This window comes from Monodelphis domestica, chromosome 5 (assembly GCF_027887165.1).
Source record: "Monodelphis domestica isolate mMonDom1 chromosome 5, mMonDom1.pri, whole genome shotgun sequence".
In the NCBI taxonomy this organism is placed as follows: Eukaryota; Metazoa; Chordata; class Mammalia; order Didelphimorphia; family Didelphidae; genus Monodelphis; species Monodelphis domestica.
Window position 1 is genome coordinate 61,103,786 of NC_077231.1, and position 19,808 is coordinate 61,123,593.

Genomic DNA, 19,808 nt, shown 5'->3' on the forward strand with positions numbered 1-19,808 from the left:
CTCAGTTACATGTATCAATGCTATAAAATTGTTACTTGAACTCCACTGGTTTGAAATACAAGGTGTGAAATTCTAATAGGCTTGAATAAAATTATTTATACTTACTCTCAGCTCTTTAACAGAAGTCAAACTTAACACTTTAAAATGAGCAGATAATAATCTCTAATGATAGCTCTACCAATAAAACATTTATTTTGTTCTTCAGTCTTTTTCCAATTATGTTTGTTTTTCATGACCCTATTTGAGATTTTCTTGACAGCTATGTTGCAATGGTTTACCATTTCCTTCTCCAGCTTATTTTACAGATGAGGAAACGGAGGCAAACAGGGTGAAGTGACTTACCCAGGATCATACATTTAGTGTCTGAGGCCAGGTTTGAACTCAGCAAGATGAGTCTCCCTGATTCCAGGCCCAGCACTCTATTCACTGTGCCACCTTGCTTCCCCATAGAAAACTTTAATTGATGGCTTTGTCAGTTGGACTCTTTCCCTTAGCTTTGGCCTTCATTTATATAGAATACTTTTAAAAGGTTAACTGCTGACCAAGTATTTCATGTCATAAAACTGAAATCAGTCCATATCTGACTCACTCTCCAATTTAAACTCTATTCTATGTTTATCTTAGAGTTCTTCCCTTCAGTACTGAATTATAACGAAGTTGCTCTAAATGAACTTACTTACATTTTAACTCTGAAAGCCAAGTTGACATCTAAAGTATTTTTTAATAATCTTGTGCTATGTAGACCCCATAATAAGAGTGTCTGAAGACACAGATGTAATTTATGTAATTCATTATACAGTAGCATTCTAGGCACACAGTACTAGGCTAGATGATTCATAAAGCAGAAAAATAGAGGACATTTTCTTGTAAAACTGGAGCTTGTCCTGCGTTCCTTATTGAGATGTTAACAGGGAAGATGTGAGAAGAAGGAAAGTAACAAAGGACAGTAAATAAGTTACAGTTATGTGGATTAACGAACTCATAAATCACTTTGGCGGTAGAGATGGAATATATTGATTAGCTCCATATGCAGACCACCTAGAGCCCTGCATTAGGATGCCGAGACTGGAATTCTCTGAGCAGATGCTGGAATGGGGCACGGAGAGAAGAGAAGAGGGAGAGAGAATTATGGTTTCCATATAACTTGCTTCATTACAACCCTAATACAAACCATTAATTAGAAAGTAACCTTGCCTGGCCAATTAGAGTTTGTTTATGGAAACAGATGGGGCAATCTAGCAGCAAATAACCATCGTTCACCGAGAACGACTTAATATAATAATAAAATTCCCACTTATATTATATTCTAACTTGACAAAGTATTTTCCTTCCAACCACCCACTGAGGTATGGTACATAATGTAAACCTCAATGGTCCCCTTTAGAGATGATGAAACGGAGGCTTAGCATAGTAAGCTGATCATGGTCAACTATTTCCCACAATCCTGTTGTGAGGAAGGTACTGACCCAGGATTTGAACTCAGCTCTTGTGCCCATTCTGAGTCCAATGTTCTTTCTACTACACAGAATGTTTCAAAACAATGAAAATTCAATACTATGCTAGGTGCTAAGAATAACATAGAAGAAATCGAGAACTTAAGGAATTTTATAACAGTAGTAGAAGGGAACAAAAAAATGTAGAACAGAATATATAATGAGGGGTCACACAGTAGTGAAACTATAAGTTGTTTAGGGATTTTGAGAGAGGATAGGACTATGGAATAATGAGGGTTACACTAGTGAGTGTTTCTTTTTGGGAGGCTACCCTAACCTTACCTAGAACTGGGTGAATGGGAAGAAGGGAGAGAGAAAGGGATGGAATTATACTTGGGTACTTTTCCTCCATCATTCAATTATCTCAACTTCAGAGCTAAGATTTAAGTTACAAATTGTGGTATTCTGCTTTATATTTTTAAATGTAAATTTCTTTCTAAGTAGCTCACCACTTCTAGTATTTCTTAAAGTCATTTTCTAATGAATCTGAATTGTTAATATTGGCACAAATGTGCAATGAATTGACTGAATGGTTGAACTGAGTTACTTCCACTGGCTGTAATAGTCATTTTGGTGTTGTCTCAATCTGATTCTTGCTCCTGTACCATGCCCCCACCATCCCTCGCCATTTTTAGGAGTCTCCTTTCAAAGCTTCAGTCATACTCTTTGGAAAGAAGTAAGGAACAATGAGAGTTGTAATAGTAAATGAGGGTTTTTTTCCAGGAGGGTGGATTAAACCATATCTAGAAGAATTGGATGAGCGGGCTATGAAGTGGAGAAGAATGAAAGGGATTCATTTTTACTTGAAAAAATTCTGTATGCATTAATCATGCCATGTTTCTGACTCAACTAAGTTAGATGACACTGTGTGCAGTAAGTGGTGTGGTGTAATGGAGAGAGCCTTTGGTTCAGAGCTTGGAGACTGGATAAGAAAATTAACAATTCAACCCTGACTAGCTGTGTAACCAGGGATACTACTTAACTTCCATAAGCCTCAGTTTCCTCATGTGTATAACAGGAACAATAATTCTGAATGGCAGATAATGTAGAGTAGGAGGAAGAGCACTAAATTTAGAGTTGTGGGACTTGGTTTCAGACCTAGACTGCTTCTTATAATTGTGATTTTCAATAAGTGACTTTGGATAAGGATTTTGGATAACTCTTTTGGCATTCAGTTTTCTTATCTGAAAAATGAGGGGATTGGACTTCACTAGATGATCTCTAAGCTCCTTTACAAGTGCTAAATCCAATGTTTCTAAAAGAGCACAGGTTCTTCCTTCAAGATTGCCATCAAAAAGTAGGGGGTGCTGGGAGCATTGTAAAGCAAAAGTGAAAAGGTACATGGGAAGATTAGAGACTTCCATAAACAAAATGTCTCATTAAAAATCTACAAAGTTTAGATTTATAGATTTGAAATCTATAACTATTTTCATAAACATAAATTTAAACTAAAAATCATCTAGTAAAATGTTAATTTCTTGAGAAACTCATTTTCAAGTAGTAACTTTAGTTTTTGTCTTTGTATCTAGGGCACTGAGGAGACAGCTCATTGGTTCAGACACTGGGCCTGAAATCAGAAGAACTTGAGTTCAAATCTGGCCTCAGACACTCACTAGTTGTGTGACATTGGGCAAGTTTTTGCTTCAATTTCTTCATCTCTGAAGTGAGCTGGAAAAGGAAGTAGCAAACCACTTGTACTATCTTTGCCAAGGAAATCCCATAAACTGTATGGTTCCCAGGGTAACGAAAAGTCAGGCAACAACAAATCCAGGGCACTGAGCATCTGAAAGGGACTGGCACAAGAGAACCGGACCTTTGATCTCGTTGGCATGGGCATTACAGATATAGAAACTCCCTCCAAATATACACAAGGGCAACTCAATCTTTAACTTATTAGGGAGAGCTGGAAGCTTTAGTTGCTTACCTAGAGCCATATAGCTATAAAATATCTGGCTGAAATCCAAATCTTCCTGACCTGAGGCCCTCAAGTGAGGGTAAAACCACATGGCCTCTGTTGGAGAGTTCTCATTTTTATAAAGTTTCCTCTCATTCAAGCTTAAATTTTCCTCCCTCTAACTTCCATCCAAAGCCTCTGTTTATGACCTTTGGGTCTAAGCACAAGAAATCTCACCCTCCTTTTCACCAAACAGCTCTTCAAATACTTGAAGATGGTTTCCCTGCTCCACACCAAGTCCTCAAATATATGGGACAATGGAGAGGAGACTGCTGGTAATGAGGTAAAATGCACAGGAGAGCCCACTGTGGTTTCGATGAATTTATCCTTTATAAAGATTCCTTTTTCCTCTCTCTTCTTGCCTCATTTTCACATGTAATTTTGAAGGTCAAAAATAGTCCCACTAATTCTTCTCCATTTTATTGCAATAATAGAACCTCTAGTTTGTAGCATATGCAGTAAATTATGCCATTGAGAAAGGGATCTCCCAGGACCAAGCTAGTGAAATAGAAAAGGCAGGTGAAATAGAAATCTCAACATTCATTATTTTGTTAATGGCTAAGTTAACTTCCATGAAACAGAATGTAAAGTGTATATGTGTTTTAATGAAAATTGGTTGGAGTAACTAGCAGTAATTTCCTAACTTAGAAGTTCAGGGTTTAAAGAATATATTTCAAGATTAAAGAACTCTGATCAACACGGTGATGAATCTCTGCTCTAGAGGACTGATGATGAAGCATGTGATGTGTCTCCTGATAGTGCTGTGATGGGCTGAATATGTAGAATGGGTCAAATATTTTTGGACATGGCCAATGTGGAATTTTATTATTATTTTTTAACTATGAGGATTTTGTTTTGTTTTTCAGTTGGGGGCAGGTAGGAAAAAGGGGGAAGCATATTAAATTTAAAAATTAATAAAGACTGCCCTTCAAATTCTCATTCATTTGCTTTGGAGTTGTATCTAGGCATGCTGGCAGAGGGATAATGTGTCATAGACCAATGTAAGTGGAAGAAAGTACGGCTTCAGCAGGGAGAAGGGAACATGGCACTCCCATGCTCAGGAGGAAAATATCGAGCTAGGGATGGAGTGGGAATGGGGAGGTAGGGATATTATTTCGGTGGGCATGAGCCTGGAGAGGGCTCCTTCCAGGCAATCCTTTACTATCTTCTCATTTACAGTGATTCCGATTCTTCCTATTCATTAGATGTGACGCACTGCTATTTACATGGGGATGATGGACTCTACATATGATCACTGTCCTCTAAATCGGACTTTTTAGGACTAAGCCCGGCAGCCCTACTCTGGGTTGCCTGTGAAGGTAACTCCTCCACACAATCAGTAAGAGCTTGCTGGCTGCATTCCTGAAGCACAAATGATTTTCAAGTTTGGATTGGATTCTTCTTAGCCAACACTAGATTTCCCTTGAAACCTCGAAGGTGTGTGTCTTCCCTATTCATTTTGGCACAAAGGCTTTGCGTTGGAATGCTGTGAACCATTCATCCAGTCACAGAACCCTCCACAATATGGTCCCTCTTTAGCTGCTCCTCTGACTGCTCTGCGATTCCAGGCAAGCCCACATTCTGGACGCTCTTCAGTTCAATACATTCACTTGAGTCCCTCTGAACAAGGGGTGGTCTTAGTCCCAGAGCTTCCCTTTGCTTCCCCTCGTTCCTCTGCCTGGACTATTCAGACTGCCTTTCCAGTGGACACAATGCTTTTTATAGAAATGATCTCTTGCATCCAATGAACCTATGATGAAGGTCGGGGCAGGCGTGAGTGGAGACGTCATTCTGGACATTCCTGGTGCTCCACCTCCTCCTCATCTAGGCTTCTTTCTAACTTGAAAGTAAAAGGTACGTAGTTATAATGGTTCCAATCAGCTGGTAGTTTGGTCTACAGGGTGATACAGTCTTGGCAGCAGAAAGAGCTGGATTCCAGGTTCACTGCTGACACATTCTAGCCCTGGGAGCCCGTGCAAGTCTTCAATGATTAGGGTCCCAGGCAATTTTCAGAATTCCCAATTCTACAGTCATGACTTGTTGATCTGGACCCATAGGGAGATACTTCTCATTGGAAATGTCCAAATTCAGTGAAAGCATGAGGCTAATCTAAAACTTCTTCTTCTTCCTTGACTTTATACTCATGTCGATGCCTTACCTGTGTGTGCCTGTTCACATCTAAAAGAGTTGCCAGTTAGTACTCAAAGACTGGCAAGGAGCTTTCCTCAAAACCACCTTATGAGGTATGTGGCTCTATTAATCTAATTATAAAGGGACAGCAATGGCGCTGAGGGGCAGGGAGAAGTACAAGCTAAAAAAGGTTAAGTGACTTACCTGGGCTCAAAATGCTATTGTTTGAGACAAAATTTGAACTCAGATCTTCCTGACTAAGTCTTTGAGTTCTATTTACTGTATCATCCAACTGCCACCAAGAACTAATATTCTGTATGGTCAGAGAAGATACCCTCAATTTCCCTCTCCCATTTAAAAATATATATATATATATAAAAATATATATATATATATATTTGCATCTTTCAAGACACCTAGCACAGCTCTGGGTACAACATAGGCATAATTCTGATGGTGGTTGCTGTTGTTGCTACTAGTTATTTTTGAAAACCAAAAGCCCTTTACTGTTTGCAAGGGGTAGCTGGGTGGTACAGTACCAGACCTACAGTCAGGGAGATTCACTTCAGAAACAGAGTAACTCCCAAATCAGAGATATTCACTTTCCTGAGTTCAAATCTGGCCTTAGACATTCATGAGCTTTGTGACCCTGGGCAAGTCACTTAACTGGTATTTGTCTAAGTTTCCTAATCTGTAAAATGAACTGGAGAAAGAAAGGCAAATCACTCTAAGTATCTTCCAGGAAAACCCGGAATGAGGAGCAGGTAGGTGACACAGAAGATTGAGAGCCAGGTCTAGTGTTGGGAGGTACTGGGTTCAAATTTGGCCTGATACTTCCTAGCTGGATGACCCTAAGCAATTCACTTAATCCCCACTGCCTAGTCCTTAAAGCCCTTCTGCCTTGACATCCATATACAATGTTGATTCTAAGATGGAAGGTAAGAATTAAAAAAAAAAACTGGAGTCACAAAGTTTGGGATGTGACTGAAATGACTGAACAACAAGGTGTACAAAATGTATTAAAATATTATGTTAATAGATCCTTGCACCTCTTGGAGATGAAGTTATTATTCCAACTTTGCAGTAAGGAAACTGAGGCAGACAGAGGTTAAGTAACTTGCTTAAATCATAGGGCAAGTAAATATCTGAGTCTGAATTTGAACTCTGGTCTTATTTATTCCAGGGTTGCCATAGTGTCCATTGTGCCACCTCTCTGCCCAGCTAGGCATTGAGGATACAATTAAAAATTAAGCTGATCCTGCCCTTAATGAGCTCTCTTTCTATAACATGTTCACAAATGGGCAAATACAAAATAATATTTACCTGGTAGGTCATAATATTAATAATTGAGCATATTAAGATCATATTGTCATAGATGCTTTCCAAATAGGTTTAATTACTAAAGAGCAACATTGGAAGGTTTAGAATAAAAAGAGTTGGTAGAATTTGTTTTCATCATGTGTCCAAGAGCTATAACAGCCATCTTGGTGTATAACGTTTGTGCTTAGCATAAACAAATCTTGATGAAGATAGTTGCAGCATATGAACTATCTCCATGACAGAGAATGGAAACCCAAACAAAAAACCCCATAGAAACTCAAGTTCTCCAGAACAAAACCAAAGGTTCAAAGCGAAGACATCCCTCGATCCTTGGTGACTCCAGTGGGAAGATGGGCACCAGGGAGGAAATATAAAAAATGTTGGAAAAGATAAAGAAATGTAAGAGGAAATTGTTTCTAGACTGTCTTCAAACCTTTCACTTACAGAATCTCAGGTTTTCTTGAAGGAAGAAGCAAGAATCTACTAGATGTTGTGAATTTTGAAATATATCATAATGTGCAAAAACAACCTGACTATTTGAAGGATGAGTTACTAATGTAGAAGTTGGTTCAGAAACTGTTTGTGGTCGCATCATTCACTGATTAGAGCACATGTCAAAATCAGTGACAAATCAGGGGCATAAAGAAGTGATGATAGAGTGTGAGTTACAGTTGCTCTTCGTGATGGCCAAGTATGGTACATAGAAAAAAAAAAGTAAATGGAGTATGATTCTCACCATTTCATAAAGAAGACCAAATGATATTGTGTCATCAGGATGTGGAGGTCAAAAATCTCAGAAAGCCATCTGGGTTTCCAAACGTTCAGTGCCATTGCAAAGCACAAAGGCATGCCAGCCAAGGGCAATGACATTTTATTAAATATATACATTACCTTCTGTCTTAGGATCAATACTGTGTATTGTTTCCAAGGAAGAAGAACAGTAAGGGCTAGGCAATGGGGTTAAGTGACTTTCCCAGGGTCACACAGCTAGGAAGTGTATGAGGTCAAATTTGAACCCAGGACCTCCTGTCTCTAAGCCTGTCTCTTAATCCACTGAGCCACCTGGCAGCTCCCAGCAATGATATTTTTTAATTGAAAAAAAATATTTAATTAATTTAATATTTTCCCCATGGTTACATGATTCATGTTCTTTCCCTTCCCTCCTCCCACCCTCCTTCCATAGCCAAAGAGCAATTCCACTGGGTCTTACATGTGTCATTGATCAAGACCTATTTCCATATTATTGATATTTGCACTAGGGTGATCATTTAGAGTCTACATTTCCAATCATGTCTCCATTGGCTCATGTGATCAAGCAGTTGTTTTTCTTCTGTGTTTCTGTTCCCACAGTTCTCCCTCTGACTGTGGATAGCGTTCTTTCTCATAAGTCCCTCAGAATTGTCCAGCAATGACATTTTAAACCATAAATTCACTTCCAAAAAAAGGGATGAATAATTATAAAATGATGGAAGATTGTGAATCAGATTGGCTAACAAAATCTTAATTAGCTTTTAAAGAAAATAGCTGTCATATTGTTTGTTATGGATATTATCTCATTTGGTAATGAGAATAATTCACTACCACAGTTGCTCTGATATTCCTATTTTACTGGTGAAGCAACTCAGGCTTAGGAAAAGTTTTAGTGTCTTGCTCATAGTCATCTAAATAGTTTATTTTTGAGGTCAAATTCGAAATCGATCTCTCTTGATTTCAGATTCAGTTATATTTCATCAATCTTGGCATGAGATCCAGCTAACCCAGATCATTTGAAAGGCATATTTAGATGAAGATTTAGGTTGAAGAAAATACATATTCAAGTAATGGAAGCAATTTGGTATCATTGCTATAGGTATAGATTCTTTTTGATAATGAGCCAAATCACCACATTTGAATTCTTACACCTCAGTATGACTGGCTTATCCTATGAAAAAACAATAATGGTGTCCCCCCCCCCCAAAAAAAAGGTGAAGTAGAGAAGAAATCAGTATTGGAGGGAGGCCAATTTTAAAGGTATTTGGGGTCAACTTTTGATCCCTTATCTCAAAGAATGGATGCTTTTTAAGAGAATGTGAAGATCAGAGAAGTTGCCAACCTATACACAAAAAAGTGATCCTGAGTTATAAGCTGCAACTAACTCTATCAATTCTACAAAACCTTCATGTAAATGACCTTTTAGTTCATTAGGATATCTTTGATGGAAACAAGAAGGAAGAGATAATTTTCACTTGCAATTATTTACAGCACACGACATTTTTACAAATCTTGAACTGAGGCATAGAAGATGTAAGCTTCTTTTGTATGTACCTTTTTATTATAAAAAAGAATTAATAAATCAAATTCCAGAGTAAAATATTATAACGTATATATCTATCTGATACATCTGGGAAGATGGCTTTGTATAGCAATCTGCAAAATATAAAAATTAAGTGAGGAATAAGTGGAAACTTTCCACATGAGGTAATTATCATTGCCAATGAGGAAGTCCCTCATGAAGTCCAAACAGAATATTTTTCTATAGACTCTGATGCTAAACATATGAGGACTCAGAATATTAAGAAGCCTCCAAAATGAAAGCCATAATTATTTGAAAGAAATTCACCTATGCACAATGGAGAAACCAAGTGAATTAATTATTCGTATTGCAACGTGCTGTTAGATAAGTAGCTTATTAACCTAGTTGTATATATGTATAAAACTAGAGTGAAGTGTATTAGCTGGATTCTGAAGGAATTATGAGAAAGAATAACCACCCCCAGAAAAAGAACTCGAAGTCAAATGCAGATCAAAGCATACTATCATCCATATTGGTTTATTTAGGGTTTTATTTTGGGTTTTGGTTTTATATGAATACTCTTTTAGAACAATGACCAATATGGAAGCATGGTTTGCATGTTAATACATGTATAACCTAGATCAAATTGCTTACCATCTCTGAAAGTGGGGAGGGATGGGGGAATGGGGGACAATTTTATCTTATATCTTTGGAAAATGTATGTTGGAAATTATTACTTGTAATTGGGAAAATAAAATATCTTTGAATAATAAAATAAAATAAAGTATATCAGCTGGACAAATGTATGGATTCTAGAATGGGATAGGAAAATACACTTAGAAAATGTATATAGCACATTAGTACATTCAATAATTCAATTTTCTTGCCTCGACAAAAGCCCAACATTCTTCCAGAAATTCTACATGTTTGGGGATCAAGAAATATCACATGTTCAAAAGAATATAACGTTTAAGAAACAAACAGGAAAGGGAAGATGTGTAGAAGGACCAAACAGATAAAAGCATACTTCCAAAATTGAAATTTTGTGAAACTTATTAGAAAGGAGATATGAAACTGGAAATGTTTGTGGGCTGATCACAGCAAAAACAAGATAATTTTCTGTGCTAATAGCCATAAATTATTAAAAGAACTAGAGGAATGCTACCAAAGAATTGGGTGCATCACCTTTAAGGAATGATATGGACTAGAACCACATAGAATGAAGTGTGGAAGAATGACAATCTCCATCAGAAGAGTTTATGAACCTGGAACATTCTGTAAGTTCATATCACCATCTCGGTTTTGTCAAATGGAAACTCAGGTACAGAGTTTATTTTTCCCATAGAGCAATGACAATTGAGTCAACTTCAGAGCTATGATTTAAGTTATAGATCTCAGATCTCTACTTTATATTTTAAAATATATAAATATTAATAATATAATATTAAATAATAATATATATATAATACATATAATATTAAATAAATAAATATTTATTTTTAAAGAGCTTGCCAATTTCAGTACTTTTTAAGGTGAAATTTTTACAACTCTGAATTGTTAATATCAGAGTTACACCTAAACTGAGAGTCACTTCTAGTGGCTGATATAATCATTTTGGTGTTGCTTAAATCTGATTCTTGCTTATGTACTCCCCATTTTCAGAAGTCTCATTTCTGAGCCTCAGTCATACTCCTAGGAGAAAATTTATGGGGGAGCTATAATAGTAAAGGAAGGTTTCCTTAGATGAGGCTGGGCTAGCTTGTGCCTAGAAGCACTGGGTGAGCAGGGGAAGAGAGAGAGAAGGGTTGCAGTTATACATTAATTATGCCATGTTTCTGACTGAATTAGCTCAGATGTTGCTGTGAACACGAGTTTTGCACAGGATCGAATCTTAGGTTCAGAACCTGAAGACTTGGGTAGGAAAATTTAATTGATAAATAAGTTAAAATTCTAGTTGGCCGGAAAGTATTGTGCATCTCCTTTTAAAAAAGCCTAACAACATCTGCAGACTGAAAATGTATATCTTATTAAACATATTTCTTTTCAATAGAAGTACTTTGCAAATTATAATCAACTAGTCTAAAGATTTCATTTCTGAATATACTTATTAAATGTCCTTAAATTAAGATGTTAAATAACAAAATTACTGCATTTGGTTTGATTTAAAGATTGCAACATTCAAGTTGAGATCAATGTTTGAACACATTATTCATACCCAGAAATGTATGTGTGGGTTTTTTCCATTATGGGTTCTTTGGCACGTGAAGTCTTTAGAAGGAATCCAATTAAAATGTCGAAAAGCTTCTTGTTCAGCCCCTATGAATAAAGTCTCTGGCTGCTTCATGGTGGAGCCATGGAATTAAATTTAAATCAAGGTTTGGTGGAATTTCCACTTAAACTTCTCTAAACCTAAAACATATTTTCATCAAAGAGATTTCATTTTCATTTGTTTGTATTTGGGTATTTGTAGATTTTCCTTCCTTCATTTTAACCATTTAGAAGAAAAAATAACAATGTGCAGACAAAGATACTAGGGACTAAGAAGTTCCTGGCTTGCATGGTGGTCTTCTCAATCAATCAACAAGCATTTATTGATCGCCTTCAGAGGCTCATAATTAAAATCCCACTTTCTGCAAGAACCCTTTTTGATCTCCCTTAATGCTAGTACCTTCCCCATGGTGAGTATCTCTAATTTATGCTGCATATAGCTTGTTTGTACACAGTTGTTAGACTCCTTGAGGGCAGGAGTTGTCTTTGTATCTCTGGCTTTTATTGTGATGGTTGATGTATATCAGGAACATGATAGCTGCTTGTTGACTGCCTGCCTACCTACTGTGTTTCAGGTACTGAGACTGTAAATAAAAGGATTGTAGAAATATGGATGGAAGGGACACTAGATGCCATAATTTCTAGATTAAGAAAATGAGGTCCAGAGAAGTGAAATGATATGATTTGTCAAAAGTCACACAGCTATTAAATAACAGAGGTGGGATTTGAATTCAGATTCCAGAACTCCAAATGCAGTGCTGCCTTTCAATTGTTTTCCTCTCTGCACCCTCAAATTCTGCTATCTGATCTTATTACTACTTATCACTTTTGATAAATTTGGTCTGAAGCTACTGAAAGACAGTGCAGCTAAGCTTGGCAGAGTATGTGGCACATAGCAGGGGCATTTAATGTCTACTGAAGGAAGGGACTAGCTTGCCTAAAGGAACATGGAAATGGTACAAGTTACTCTCTTATGGGAACTTGTAGTGCAATGTATAAAGTGCTGAAGTCCTGAGTTCAAATCCAGCCTCAGATATTAGCTGCTTTGCCCTGGGCATGTCATTTTAAACTCTTGGCCTCAGTTTCCTCAACTTTAAAATGAGTACAGTAAAGGAAAGATTCATCCTTTCTCCTCTCCTGTCTTCCTTGCTTTCATATTTCCAGGGCTTAGCACAGTGAATGAATTTTGCCAAAGTTGCCAAAATAAAATTTCTTTTGATTGACCCAAGCTCATAGATTACCTTAAACTAGGAGAGACTCTAAAGGACATCTAGTCCAACCTCTTCATTTTACAAATGTGAAAAATAAAACCCCAACAAAAGAAGCTACTTGCCCAAGGTTCTCATTCACAGTAAATAGCAAAGGGAGAATTTGAACTCGGGACTTTTACCTCCAAAGCCAACTTTTTATCATGCTTGTACTCCTTCACATATTTGGGCATGTCATTTCCTTGCTTGAAAACTTGTAGTGGCTCTCTTTGGTTTATAGGAGAAAGTAATAACTGTTGTACCTTCCTCCTTTTCTAGTCTTTTCTTTTTCATCTTAGAACCCTTATCTTCCACCTTAGAATCAATATATGTTGATTGTAAGGCTAGGCAATGAGAGTTAGGTTTAGGATGTATTGTGTAAGAAGACTGAGAAGGAGAAAGGACACGATTACATGGAGATGAGAGGATTGGGGACCAGCTAGAATTTATTGAGTAGAGATGTGGCACAATCAGGTTTGACCATTATGCAATACTAGCTAGTTTAGAATTTTAGAATCTGAGGAGATAAATAGCCAAAATCTTAATTTTTACGAGAGAAAACTGAGGCCAGGGAGATGGGACTTACCTAAAATTGAAATGGGAATAAATGGAAGAACTGGGATTTGAACTTAGATTCTCTGACTCCAAATGCAGCCATCTCTCTATCCCTCTATTGTAGGAGGCAGCTCAAAGTGGAAAGAGTGTCGGTTTGGAATCGGAGGACCTGTCAACAATTTCTGCCTTTACAACTTCCCATGTCTGTGACTTCATCTCCCTTGGCCTTAGTTTCCTTTATTATGAGAGGGCAGGGCAATATAGGACCTTTAAGGTTCCCTTTAGCTCTAAATTGTTGGAACTATTGCTTCTGTGAGTCTATTATTCTACTTAAGGACAATGGGGTAGCCAGAGATGTGTGAGTCCAGGAAAGTCACTTAACCTTGTTTGTCCCAGTTTCCTCATCTGTAAAAAAGAGCTGGAGAAGGAAATGGCAAACCATTTTAGCATCTTTGACAAGAAAAGCCCAAATGGGGTCACAAAGAGTTGAACATGACTGAAAAACAACTGAACAACATCCAAAGGACTATAGATTTAATACTGGAAGGGTTTTATATCAATCACTCAATTCACAACCATTTGTTAAAAGAAAGTCCTTAATAAATGCTTATTTACTTGGTTTGATTCTGACTTTGTACAAGTCCCTGTGAAAGCACCGATAATACAAATTACTCAACCTCTTCATTTTCCTGAAGAGGAAACAGGTCAGAAGAGGTAAAGTCGCTTGCCAAGGATTACACAAATAAATAAATGTAAAAATCAGGATCTGAATCTAGGTCTTCTGAATTGAAATTTAGCACTTTTCATGCGAAAATAACCTCAAATAATAGCATGCAATTGTCCTTGTGCTGCAGCATGAAGGACATATATGGCTTTTTTGTAATATCATCTCGAAGCATAATCTGACCTGTTAAATGATCTTTGGTAATGTTGACTTTTCTCAATTTGTGGATGAATAGAATTTTTTTTTTCCATATAGGTCAAGACACAATAATGAGCTAATTAATTTTGTCAAGCATGTAAAATAAAGGATGAATATTTGTATACAATCCATCCCTGCCCTCCCATTAGCTTCCAGTTCAATTCAGTCTCTTTAAGTTTGATTAGGTATGCCCAAATCACGTCATCTAAGTTACATTAGAAAAAGCATTGATTTAAATCTAAAAGGAAAACCTTATCTTCCTCCCCAAAACTTGTTTTTCTGATTTTATCATCTTACCAATGCCAAAGATTACAGGGATGTTAAAATTTTCAAATATTGCATTTTTTTTTTGCTTTATCCTAAAGCAATTTGCTCCATGAATCACTGTAAAAATAGTCTGATTTTAGTTCAAAAAGCAGGATGCAAGACTAAAATTACGAGCTAAATAATCCATCTCCAAAATCTTTAAGTGATCTGATCTTGTCAGAAATAGCACAGGAAACACACATTTAAGCAAACCCAGAATCCTGAGTGTTGAAGTTACTCCCAAGGTGCCAAATGCATGTTCCAAGAAATTAAGCTTTTAATCCTGCAACGGAACTGGTGGTGGTGGTGGTGGTGGGTAGCGTTGGGAATCCTTTTTACATTTCTGCCATTTATATTTCAATGCTGTCACAAGGGCACTCAAAAACCTACAGGTGCTAGAGATTTGTGAATGGGCTTCCCAAAAGCTTCTGCCTTTTATCTGACCAGTGACTTGGGTACCATGAAGACATGAGCAAGAATAAATCTTATGGAAGGCTAACATGACAGAAAAATGACCTAACACCAAATATTGTTGTTGGTGGAGGCTGTTTGGGGTTTGAACTTTCCTGTGAGACCCAATGATTTCCTTTTTAGCTTTCAAGTGAATCCTTTCCGTTTTTATTGTAGGTGGGTGGTAATAATTCAGGTGCTGTAACTGAAAAGAAACAATGCTAAGAAAGAAAAAGGAAAAAAAGAAAGAAACCAAGCATGGTGCTGAAAAGGAAGCATGTTCAGCAGTCATTGTGGTTTTAACTTACCCAGATGTGCTTTTCATGGGATGGAGAAGGATGGATGGAAAAGAAAAGCACACAAATGTTAATGGCTACATTTCAATCCATAGAAAGCCAAGTGATAAAAAAGAAAGGCATCATTTCAGATATGAGAACACTCCATAGGGGACGGAAGTCTCTTTTTCCGTGACACACACAATAATCATAGTGCCTCAGGATCAGGCTGGGCGCCAGTTCTCATATCTGACAAATCAGCTACTTTGCCATATACATACTGTTAGCCAGTCAGAAACATGCAGAACCATATTTTCCCAGCACCTGCTACATCCTGAGAGGAAGACAGGATCTTTTGGAAAATACATTAACTCTTTATAGCCACATCAATAAATTAGATTGTATGCCCTTTGAGGGCAGTGACTGTCTATTATTTCTTTTTGTATTGTGAACACATAGTAGGTGCTTACTAAATGTTCATTGATTGGATTGAGTAAATGGTCCAAAGAAGTCAATAGAGCCCAGAATTTCAGAGTAATTTAACAAGCAGCTGCCTTGGTTTGCAGAAAAGAAACTGAGAAAGATTAAGAGGCATTTTGTCTTAGAGGAGACACAGGCTTAGAAATGACCTTGAGAAATTCAACAAAATTCTCAGAGACTAGGTTTTTTCAAATGGAAAAAAGGTCAAATTCAATGATCTCTGTGGCTCTCTTTTACCTCTAAAATTCTTTAATTGTTATGTAGCTTCAAGCACAATCTTTGCTCCCTGGAGGTAGCAGAGGGGCTGAGAAAATTTGACTGGAATTGATTCAAATTATTATTTTTCTCAAAAAGTACAATGAACAGTGGACATTTTATAAGATTTTCATATGATACGGTAAGAAATTCACTTCACTGCGAAAAGGGCAGAAATAAAAGTGAAATGACCCACATTTTTCTCTTCTGAATGCATTCATTCAAAGAACATGTTGACTTTGTGTCTAACTTATGGTCAATTTGCATTTTAGATCATTCTAGGTTGAGATCTGAAACTAACTAAGTTAGAAAGCCCTTTAGGCAACCATGTAGGTCCTGAGTAATGTTATAAAAGAATTCATGTCCTGAGATCCCCAAAAAATCACTCTCAAATGTGTTTTCACCTCCATAATTCATGGACAGATAATCACAATGAAGGCAATGGTGAATCCAAAGGAAATTGTTTCCAGGTGGGTGAACCAGTTCACCAGCCAACCACTCTTGTATCCATGTGGTTGAGCCCAGAGGCAAAGCAGAGCTGCCAACTAAACTGGCCAAGGTTTCTGCTGCCCCCACAACCAACTTCTCTTCCATGGCTTACCAGATGCATCAAGAAATTAATCTCCCATGAGAGCAGTTGAATGAATTCCTGCCACAGTAGAGCAATCGAGTTTTTCTAGCCTTCATGTTTACTAGTGCAAAGTTTTCTATAAGCAATCGACACATGTAGGGGAAAGAGGAGCAGGGGAAATGGGCCGAAATAGAAGATGCAAGCAAAACAAATTGAAAATAGCTAAGATATAAACAGACCCAAAAGAGCTTAGTGGAAAGCTCTCCCAAATTTAGTTGTAGTCTTTGATAAATTATCATTTCCCCTCATATACCTGAATCACTCAATACAAATTCCAGAGTGAGAATGAACTTGTTCTTCAATTTCTGAATATTTTGAAGTAAGTTTTAATTTAGCAAATGAATTTTAAAGAGCATATTATATCTCTTCCTAGGACAATATAGAATATTCATGAAGTGTTAGCTTATCAATATGGAACATATTATAATAATCTTTTTGAAAGTGATATTTTGCTATAAATTCAATATGCAAAAGAAAATAATCGAAAAATTAAAGGTGAATTCTTAATCGGTTAGAAATATTTTTAATAATGAGTTATTTACTCCAACGTGTTTTCACTTTAACATTAAGAAAAAACTATTTCAATGGAGAGCTTATAATTAAAATAACATGATATGAGCAGACATTAAATTAGAGACTATATAATTAATTATTTTAGGCTTGTTACTAATATAAATATTTTCTTTAAGAGTACTAAAATGAACTGCAAATAGAATGTATATCAAAGGGTTTACATATTCAAAAGAGTAGTTTTATTTTTACCTTATCTGCTCGAAGCCTACTCAAAAGATGGAATCTGTCTTGTCCCTAGTGAAATCAACTTTGACTCTGGTAACCCTCAAGAAGAATCATTTTATATGCGAATATCACTCTTTGGAAATATCTGTCCTTTATCTTTCTCTATTAAAGATTGGGGTTCAGTCAAAGTACATCCATTTTGTCCCCCAAATCCAAGGATATCAACAACTCAAAAGGCTAAGAACTTGCTTTCTTGCTTTTATAAGAATGACCATTTTTAACACCCAGAAATAGCCAGCAAAGACCATCACATGGGTTGTATAGTAAATTGCTAGACAATTGTATATAGCATATCATTTCACAGAACGTGTTCTCACATGGGGTGCATACAGATGTTACAAAGGTGTACACACAACATACATTCACAATATTTCTATATGTATATACATTGTCAAACTCATCATTTCAGACTCCTGACGTGTGATAGTTTCAACTTGATTAAAAAAGAGAGAAGTAAACTCTCAAACTACATCACTGAAAGAGGGTTTACAAAAATAGATGTCATCATCTAAAAAACAGAGCTCATCATCACTCTTTCAAGATTGTGAGACCTAAGTAATCTCTAGAAATTAAAGAGAGAAATTAGTTTAATGATGATATTCCCTATGGCAGTACTTTTTTAATCACTAGTATTCATCTACTCTGAACTACTTAGGGTCCTAACTTAGTCATATATGACTCCTTCAGAGAAATGTGAGATTTTTATTGAAAAGAACAAAAAGAGATGGGAAGATGGTTCTATAAGCCAGATTTTAAATATATATATATATATGCACACACACACACACACACACACATATATTACACATTAAAAATAACATTCTCTCAAAGTTTTGGAACATAAATGTCAAAAAATTTTAAGAGGTCAATGGAGCACTTTAAATAATTTTCCTCTTTTTTCAAATTATAAGGAAATATTTGAGCATAATTTATATTAAATATTTATATTTATATCAAACATTAAATCATTGTTACTAAGGATTAAGAATTTCAAATATTGTAATGAAATTTTATAAACCAGGAGAAGCAGTGACTGAAAATTTTTAAAATTACTTTTCAATATTAAAATGCTTACATAATCATAATAAATAAGTTCCTAAGTAAAGCTCAAGGAATTTCTAGCTGATTAGCTCCTGTTAGGAAGATATTAAAAACAAATTGCCTCAGTGGGATGTGAAGGGGAAAAGGAAGTAGAACTCATAGATTTGCTGATTGTTCTTCCTTGCTTTAGCTATTAATAAGAAATGGAATTATTTCGCATATATATATATATATATATTAAGACACCTATTAACTTCTAGTCACTCTCAAGTGCTCACATTAACTTCATGAATGATTTATGAGTGGTTATTCTCACTTAAAGTTAATAATCATGCAGGATTCTGGATATTAAAAAAATCTGTGTTTCAGGATCACAAAATTTAGAACAAATAGATAATTAAACCTCATTGATTCAGGTGAATTAGGAAATGGCAGAGGATGAATTAAAGGACCTTGAAGATTTTTTCCAATTATGAAATCTTCTAAATATAGAGATTATGAAATGCATATTTACTGCTTTCAAAAGTTTTCTTGGAAGAGCACACAGCCTAGCAAAGTTTTAGAAGTATACAAACACTTTGCTTGATTGAGGAAAAAACAGTGATGGCTTAAATTAGCATAATAAGTTTATTTAAATGATTTTAAGGCAGCTTCTATGGCTGTGTATTAATTCTTTTATATTACCTTCCTTCAGTTGTTTTTCAGTTATGTCCAACACTTCATGATCCCCTTTGGGGCTTTCTTGGCAAAGAAACTGAAGTGGTTTGCCATTTCCTTCTCCAGCTCATTTTACAGATGAAGAAACTAAGGCAAACAAGGTTAAGTGACTTGCTAAGAGTCAACCAACTAGTAAATATATGAGCTTACATTTGAACTCAGCAATATTAGTCAGTCTTTCTGACTCTATCCAATGGGCCACTTGGCTACACGTTGTGTTATCTTAAACAGTTCAAACATTCAATTCAGATAAATACTTAAGTATCTCCTATTAGGGCACGGAATAAAAAGATATGAAGTAATTCAGTACCCAAATCTTACATTCTATTTGAGAGTAATTATGCTACAGGGTAAATCAGAAAGATAATATCTTCTTAAGTAGTAGAGCAAACATTCAGCTAAGGTCTTCTCTGGAATACAAGTTTTGATTCAAGAGTAATAAAAACTTAATGCTTAAAATTAAATATTTAAATACTTAAAACAGTAATAGTTAATATACTTAGATATTTTAAAATTGTAAGTTTCATCTTGGACAATATACTATTAATTAAACTGAATACAGACAATTATTGCTTTCCTTAGCAAGAAGGAGCAATGTGCCTTTGGATATTGAGTGATACTGTGGGGGGAAATCATCTCCACAATAAACAAACCTGAGTTTAAGACTAATGTAACCTTTGGCACACAACCTAAG

General features: G+C 36.1%; 1 protein-coding gene across 21 annotated transcripts in view; it reads right to left on the reverse strand.

Moving 5' to 3' along the window:
* Positions 1-19,808, reverse strand: part of PPFIA2 (PTPRF interacting protein alpha 2) — a 654,901-nt gene that overhangs the window by 38,555 nt on the left and 596,538 nt on the right. The gene's annotated exons all lie outside the window — the stretch shown is intronic.